General features: G+C 34.8%; 1 long non-coding RNA gene across 1 annotated transcript; it reads right to left on the bottom strand.

Annotated features, from left to right (window-relative positions):
• Positions 1–349: 349 nt before the first annotated feature.
• LOC132756665 (uncharacterized) lies at positions 350–8,440 on the bottom strand. The gene is made up of 5 exons (XR_009629359.1): positions 8,363–8,440; positions 7,136–7,215; positions 5,967–6,035; positions 5,164–5,314; positions 350–427 (listed from the first exon to the last, which is right to left on the bottom strand). It is a non-coding gene; the product is annotated as an uncharacterized LOC132756665 (long non-coding RNA).
• Positions 8,441–8,537: the final 97 nt, after the last annotated feature.

Genomic DNA, 8,537 nt, shown 5'->3' with positions numbered 1-8,537 from the left:
TGACCTTTAAACATGAAAATTGGTGTGGCAGGTAGAACTCATCAAAGTGCATTTTTGTACCAACTCTCAATAAAATAGCATTATTAGTATTAAGTACTACCATAATAAACAAAATCTTAAAAATGCAGCCCCCCAAAAAAAGGGTCATGCCAAAAATAGCTTCTTTTTTACTTAAAAATTTGAGTCAAATGGGGGCCATTCTATTTTAAAAGTAAGTCGGGTCTGAAGGTCAAAATTCGAACTAGATTTTTCAACTGAAATGACAAGCTAATCGCTAAACTTTGTTTGTGCGGGTATAATAATGCAAATTTTCAATAATAAAAGCCACCATTTCTATGTGTCTCATCTTAAGGATCTTTTTTTATCTCCATGTCGTCAGGATGTGCTTGTGAGTATCCATTACTTCTTTCACGTAAGCTTCTTTTTGCTGAAACATAAATCTAGGCCATAAAGCAGCAGCTTTTTAACATACACATAAAAGAGCTGTTTAGCAGGAAACATTCCCTTAAGGGGTGTGGGGGTTAATAATACGCTCACCTCAACAAACCCAAATACCCCATACATAAAGCTGTACAGGGCCCATATATGATATGTATCTCGATACAGGTTCCTGAGAAAAATTGGTCAGAGTATGTAATCCATTTATACTTTATATTTTACACAGAAATGTATTATGCAAATTAATTTTCAAAGACTATTTTACTTTACTCACTTATTACACATTCATAATGGAAATTAACATAAAACTATATACAGTTAAATTGAAGTAAGGATTTGTAAGGAAAATATCCAAAAAAGGCAGGAATCCGATGCAACCAGGTTTCGCAAATTTTTCCCCAAGAAGTTTGTCATGAAGGGGCATTTATTTTTTTAAAAATTTTTTAGGAGGAATTATGGTTTTTTTTTTAATATTCCTCAAAAAAAATGATTTGAGAATTTTTTTGTCTATTCGCCTTTTTTTCCCAAAATATTTTAGAAAGGTAAACGTATTTTTTTTTTGCTTAAATTTTTGGGCATTTTTGCGTTCTTGTCATTTTCTTTTGTCCCCCAATATTCCCGTGGGGGGTTTTTTTGTGCGATATCAAGAAAAGTATGTTCACAATTTTAAACAAGAGCCATGTCAACATGGCCATCCCCCGCCGAATGTGTTTGCTCTGATCATTGGAAAATGAATGTATATGTAGTAGAGGAGAATAATTCCATTTTTAAGAGGTCTTTGGTAAATGAAAACTGATGGCTATAGTGATTACAGATTTGAAACCTATGTGAAACTGATGGCTGAAAATACAAAGGGCAATAACTGAAAAAATAATGCAGGGTAAGGTTATCATCCTTGTGTGCTGCATCCTCCTCAGTAAAATCTATCCACCTATTTGAAGTTTTCAAGTTGATACCTAAAATACTTTTTGAGAAAAAAAAATTGAATTGGGAAAAATTTAAGTTATGAAAAAAAAAATACAAAGGGCAATAACTCAAAAATTATTAAAAGGTACAGTTATTCATTCTTGTGCAGTGCACACCTCCTGAGTGAGATCTATGCACCTGTGAAGTTTCATTTTGATATCTCAAAGGTTTTTGAGTTATGCTCTGGACAAAAATTAATTTTGAAAAAATAACAAAGGGCAATAACTCAAAAAAATAATGCAGGGCAGAGTTATCATTCTTTAGCACTGCACTCCTCCTCAATGAGATCATCCACCTATGAAGTTTCAAGATGATACCTCAAATACTTTTTCAGATAAGCTCTGGACAAAATAGCATGAAAAAAACAACAAAGGCAATAACTCAAAAATTGTATAGGGAAGAGTTATCATTCTTGCGCACAACATTTCTCCTCAATAAGATCTATCCTTCTATGACATTCATGTTGATATCTCAAACACTTTTTGAGTTATGCTCCACTCAGGTGAAAAATTAGGTATGAAAATAACAAAGGGCAATAACTTCAAAAAATATGAAAGGAAGAGTTATCATTCTTGTGCACTGCACACCTCCTGAGTGAGATCTATGCACCTATGAAGTTTCATGTTAATATCTCATAGGCTTTTGGAGTTATGATCTGGACAAAAATCAATTTTGAAAAATAACAAAGGGCAATAACTCAAAAATCATGCAAGGTAGAGTTATCATTCTTGTGCACTGCACTCCTCCTCAATGAGGTCTATCCACCTATGAAGTTTCAAGTTGATAACTCAAATACTTTTAGAGATATGCTCCGGACAAAAATTTCGGACGGAAGGACGGACGGACGGAAGGAGACTATTACTATATCCTCCGCCGAAAATTTTCGGCGGGGGATAATAACTGAAAAATTATGCAGGGTAGAGTTATCATTCTTGTGGAATGCAATTCTCCTCAATCAGATCTATCCACCTATGAAGTCTCAAGTTGATACCTGTAACGCTTTTTGAGATAAGCTTCGGAAAAGAAGTATGGAAAAAAACAAAGGGCAATAACTCAAAAATTGTATAGGGAAGAGTTATCATTCTTGCGCACAACATTCCTCCTCAATAAGATGTATCCACCTATGACATTTCATGTTGATATCTCAAACACTTTTTGAGTTATGCTCCACTCAGGTGAAAAATTAGGTATGAAAAATAACAAAGGGCAATAACTCAAAAATTATGAAAGGTAGAGTTATCATTCATGTGCACTGCACACCTCCTGAGTGAGATCTATGCACCTATGAAGTTTCATGTTAATATCTCATAGGCTTTTGGAGTTATGCTCTGGACAAAAATCAATTTTGAAAAATAACAAAGGGCAATAACTCAAAAATCATGCAAGGTAGAGTTATCATTCTTGTGCACTGCACTCCTCCTCAATGAGGTCTATCCACCTATGAAGTTTCAAGTTGATAACTCAAATACTTTTAGAGATATGCTCCGGACAAAAATGTCGGACGGAAGGACGGACGGACGGAAGGACGGAAGGTCGGACGGACGGACGGAGACTATTTCTATATCCTCCGCCTAAAATTTTCGGCGGGGGATAAAAAATACTTGAATGATGTCTTGGAAGAAACATGGGAATTTAGTGAGCACCAGGGCACTTGATGACAAGTTTCTGTGAAAGTTTGGTCAAAATCCATTGAGAAATGTAGGAGAAGTTGCGCACTGTAGAAATTGTTCACTATATATTCTGTATAAGGAAAAATATACAAGGGCCATAATTCGGTCAAATATTATCCAATCACAAAACCCCGACAATATGTGCCAGGCACTTGATAACAAAGCTTCTAAGAAATGTTTGGTCAAAATCCGTTGAGAAATGTAGGAGGAGTTGAGCACAGAAGAAATTGTTCTCTATATATTTCTGTATAAGGAAAAAAATATACAAAGGGCCATAATTCGGTCAAATATTATCCAATCACAAAACCCCGACAATATGTGCCAGGCACTTGATAACAAAGCTTCTAAGAAAGTTTTGGTCAAAAATCCGTTGAGAAATGTAGGAGGAGTTGAGCACAGAAGAAATTGTTCTCTATATATTCTGTATAAGGAAAAAATATACAAAGGGCCATAATTCAGTCAAATATTATACAATCACAAAACCCCGACAATATGTGCCAGGCACTTGATAACAAAGCTATTAAGAAAGTTTGGTCAAAATCCGTTGAGAAATGTAGGAGGAGTTGCGCACAGAAGAAATTGTTCACTATATATTCTATATAAGGAAAAAAAACAAAGGGCCATAATTAGGTCAAATATATACCAATTGCAAAACCCTGGCAATATGTGCACAGGGCACTTTGATGACAAAGCTTCTGAGAAAGTTTGGTCAAAATCCGTTTGAGAAATGTAGGAGGAGTTGCGCACAGAAGAAATTGTTCACTATAATATTTTATATAAGGAAAAAAAAAAAACAAGGGCCATAATTAGGTCAAATATTATCTAATCGCAAAACCCCGACAATATGCGCCAGGGCACTTGATGACAAAGCTTCTGTGAAAGTTTGGTCAAAATCCGTTGAGAAATGTAGGAGGAGTTGCGCACAGAAGAAATTGTTTACGCCCGCCCGCCCGTCCGCCCGCCGACATACCTCAATCTAATAACCAGTTTTTTCCTTCGGAAAACCTGGTTAAAAATAGCGTAGCCATAAATCTACACAACTAGCAGTCATTGCAGTGTTTTGACAATATTCAACAATATGGGTTTTATTTGCAAAGGTGTCCAAATATCTTATTATCTTTTATTCACAAATTTCACCTGACCAAAAAGTGTTTCCAAAAGGGCCATTTCAGCCGATAGTCAATTGTTACAAAAATAACGATACATCGGAAAAATAATTTCAGCACATTGAAGTAGCAGTCAGATTATTTTTTCACTTGAAATCCAAAATGCTTCCATTTTTGGACTTGAAACACACTGACGCAGATTTAAATTCAGCTTCTGAAAAAATTACTCCCTTTGAAAATGGTCTAAAATGCCGTACCGTCCCATACTGTGCGGGTGATTTGTCATACCGTGAACCATACTGAGTGAAAAGGGTACGATATACCGCAAGTACAGTATACCTTTACACCCTTAGAACAGCATGCTTGAATATTATCAATGTTTGACACTAAAACAAGAGTCTGGATTACATAAAATTGTCTAAATTCAGGAAGGGCCATAATTCAGTCAAAATCAATGAAAGAATTTTGACTGTTTGAAAGTGACCTCTTATTATGCTCTCAAATAAAACTGTGAAGTATTCAACATATTCCCTTCAGTAGCTTTTGAGATACAAACTTCCATGCAAAAACTTAATGCCTGGGTGAATACACAGCTCCTCCTGTTCGCCCATTTCTGAAGCTAAAAACTACTTTTTTGCTTCTTCTTTATTTTCACAAAGATTTTATACACTTAGATGTCACTTCTTTAGTTTAGCATTAACATCACAAAATAATTTCTAAAATTAACTACAACATGATTATAATGTGATTTTGGGAAGCCTAATGGGTCACTATGGTTTCAAATTTAACATTACTTAAAACCAAAAGAAATAATATTTGTGCTTTAAATACAATCAATTTTTTGTTCCTTTTCACTTATTAACAGACAAGCTGGAAGGATAATAGCAAACAAAACAATTCTATGCTACTAAAACCATTGATTCTTAATAAAAAAACTTTTATCAACGGATATTTTTCACTGGCACATCATGTACTATACTAACCTTAGCACATTTCAAATTATACTTTGCTTTCTCCTTCTCTGACAGTTCTTTCCACATTGTGGACAATTTCAGCATCAGAGGCACACCTTTTATGCCTGAACTAACCAAGTCCTTGGTCATTTCACCACAAAAATAAGAATACCCATTCACTCTGAAAAAAATATCAAAGCCAATATAAACTTCATGTTACATCTACTGAAACCAGTTTGGAAAAGACATTTCTCTATCAAAATGAACAACTTATATTAAAGTGCATGTGTTGTATTACTAGGTCTCCTTAAAGGCCCATTGTGTCCTAGAAATGCTTTTATAAAATACAATTTTGCGACTCCATAAAAAGGGTATTGCATGGCTGTGCATATATTTAAATGTGACGTCATTTACATTATACAAACATACTGTAAAGATGCGCTAAATGTTTGCGTTGCACTATAGGCATGTAGAATGAAAAATTATTCCTTTGCTCTTTAAACAGCCTTTGTTTATGGTATGTGATAAATAGAATATTATATTTGTGTATGTTCATAACTGAATTTATCAAACGAGTTGAATAAAATAATATTATGCTTGCCACATGCTCGCATAATATAATTTTATTCAACTCTTCAATAAATTCAGAATTGAACCTACACTCATTCATTATCCTCTATTTAATTTTATTTCTCAAACGTTATCTCAAATTATGAAAAAAGAGTGAAGTTTCAATTCATTCCCTCAGTACTTCTGGAGATATCAATTTACATGCAAGAACTTAACCCAAGTGTGACGCCGCTGTCAAATAATTTTGGCTCGTAAATACTTACTTTGGTCGTTTCGGGTGATCAGGATTAACACTCTTCTTTTTCCTCTTTGGCGCTGTATGTTCTTGGACCCTAAATCATTAAAAAGAAACCAGAAACTATCACTCAAAGTGATTTATATATCAGAACCTTCCACTTTTATACTAAATAAATTATGAAAATAAAAGTATTCCAAAAACAATCTCTGCTCTTTTACTTCCCCTTATCATGCCAACATTTTTTCAACTCGTGTTATATCAAAATACCGCATTGCCATAGAAATAGGAGTTATCCCAAAATAACACATGGTCACAGAAAAATGTGTTATCTCAAAAATACCTCATTGCCACAGAAATATGAGTTATCCCCAAAATAACACATTGTCACAGAAAATATGTGTTATCCCACAAAATACCTTATTGTCATAGAAATACGAGTTATCCCCAAAATATCTCACTGCCATAGAAATATTGATTTTTAAAAATATCAATGATTGCTACATAGTCTCTTTGTTTGTATAAAATAAACATGCTTCGACTTCATTTAAAGTAAATATGTTATGTTTTGAACTCACTTTACTTGACCCTTAATAGGGAATGCAGCTATACATAGTTTATTCATTATTTTATTCAATTTAAACATATTCAGTAAGAATTTCATGGATTTCATTACATTTCTAAGATAGAATTGTTTTACCCAAAGATGAGCATATTATGACGACTTAAAATTAATTGTCCCCATAAGCAACCATACCAAGTATAGTATGTGTTTTCTATTGAAACAATATCCAATTAAAATACAAAACTTTTTTAAGTTAACAAGATTGTTTCCACCAACCCCTCCCCCAGCAAAATAAAATATATTTTTTTCAATATTTCAAGCCAAATTGACCAAGTTATACTTACTTGTCCTATGGGGCGTCCGTGGCCGAGTGGTTAAGGTCGTTGACTTCAAACCACTTGCTTCTCACCGCTGTGGGTTCGAATCCCGACAGGGACTTTGGATTCTTTCATGTGAGGAAGCTATCCAGCTAGCTTACGGAACGTCGGTGGTTCTACTCAGGTGCCCGTTTGTGCCTGAAATAATGCACGGAAGGGCACCTGAGGTCTTCCTCCACCAGTAAAAGCTGGAACGTCGCGATATGACCTATTCTGTGTCGATGTGACGTAAAACCCAAAACAAACAAAACTTACTTGTCCGTACTACTAGAAGTTTTAGAACTTGAAGATGCCTTCTGTCTTGCACATTTATTCAACTTTTGGATCTCCAATTTCTGTAATGCAACATAAATCATACTAACAATACCGCTTAATTTATAACAATCAGTGTTGTATCTAGAATTTTAAAATTACATCCCACACTAAACTGAAAAATGTGGGGGATTTGAAAAAAAATATGGGCAACATGCATTTACTTAACAATATGATGTACCGAAATAATTTATTATACGATTACGTTTAGGCATTTTTGACAGCAATTATCTACTCAACAACAAAAATAAAATAAAAATATTGACGAATACTAGAAGTGTGCGCAGATCAAACTCAATACACATGCATGATGACCTGGCTGGCTGCTACACTGATTTAGTACATCTTTTAGTCATTATCGCCAGTGGAGACAAACATGGCAGAAGCATTCAAGAGACAAGATACAATGAAGATAAACTGAATTTAGCTGAAAAGATTGTCGAATGTCCTACTCGCCACTCATTGGATTTGAATGCAAGATTTGCAAAAAAATATGCGTGAATTACATGGCCTAGATGCAACACTGAGAAGGAAGTTAAAAGCTACAAAAAAATATAACTTATAATAATCAAGAAATCTATTATCATCTTTGAAATAACATACATGTAGGCGGTGTTGATTAGAAAGTGTGTAAATTATGAAGCAATTGGTAGTGGTAGAACTTATGATAAATTCAACTTTCTGGTCTAGGTTAATCTCGTACAAACAGATGTGCAACCAAATTAGGATAAAGGGCCATTTCTATTGTTATTTCCTTTTGTTTAATAGAGGATCTTTGGCCCCTCTCTCTACTTTCATAGACGCTATTGTTCTCTTTTGTTCTGTTTAACAGTTAGATGGCTCCCTTTCCCTATTCTGTAATGTGGACAGAGAGACAAATGGTTCAATTACTATATACCCAGGCCCATAAGAATAAAATGAGCCGTGTCATGACAAAACCAACGTAATGCATTTGCGACCAGCATGGATCCAGACCAGCCTGCGCATCCGCGCAGTCTGATCAGGATCCATGCTGTTCGCTTACAAACCCTATAACAAGTAGAGAAACTGATAGCGAACAGCATGGATCCTGATCAGACTGCGCGGACACACAGGCTGGTCTGGATCCATGCTGGTCACAAACCCATTATGTTGGTTTTGTCATGACACGGCTCAAATAGGATTACTTACAGAATTTTGTGACAAAATATCGACAGCTATTTCTGGTAGAGTGCGGTAAGTCCGGACCTAAGGAGACAAAATTTGAATAAAAAATTACATGCATAGTACATAGTTTTGTGCATTAGGATTTCGTAGTAGTAGATTATTACAAATTTCTTCCTGATGATAGTTAATATCTATATAA

This window comes from Ruditapes philippinarum, unplaced genomic scaffold (assembly GCF_026571515.1).
Source record: "Ruditapes philippinarum isolate M1 unplaced genomic scaffold, ASM2657151v2 ctg24020_1_1_1_1, whole genome shotgun sequence".
Taxonomy (NCBI): domain Eukaryota; kingdom Metazoa; phylum Mollusca; class Bivalvia; order Venerida; family Veneridae; genus Ruditapes; species Ruditapes philippinarum.
This window is presented reverse-complemented; position numbering and strand designations above follow the sequence as displayed.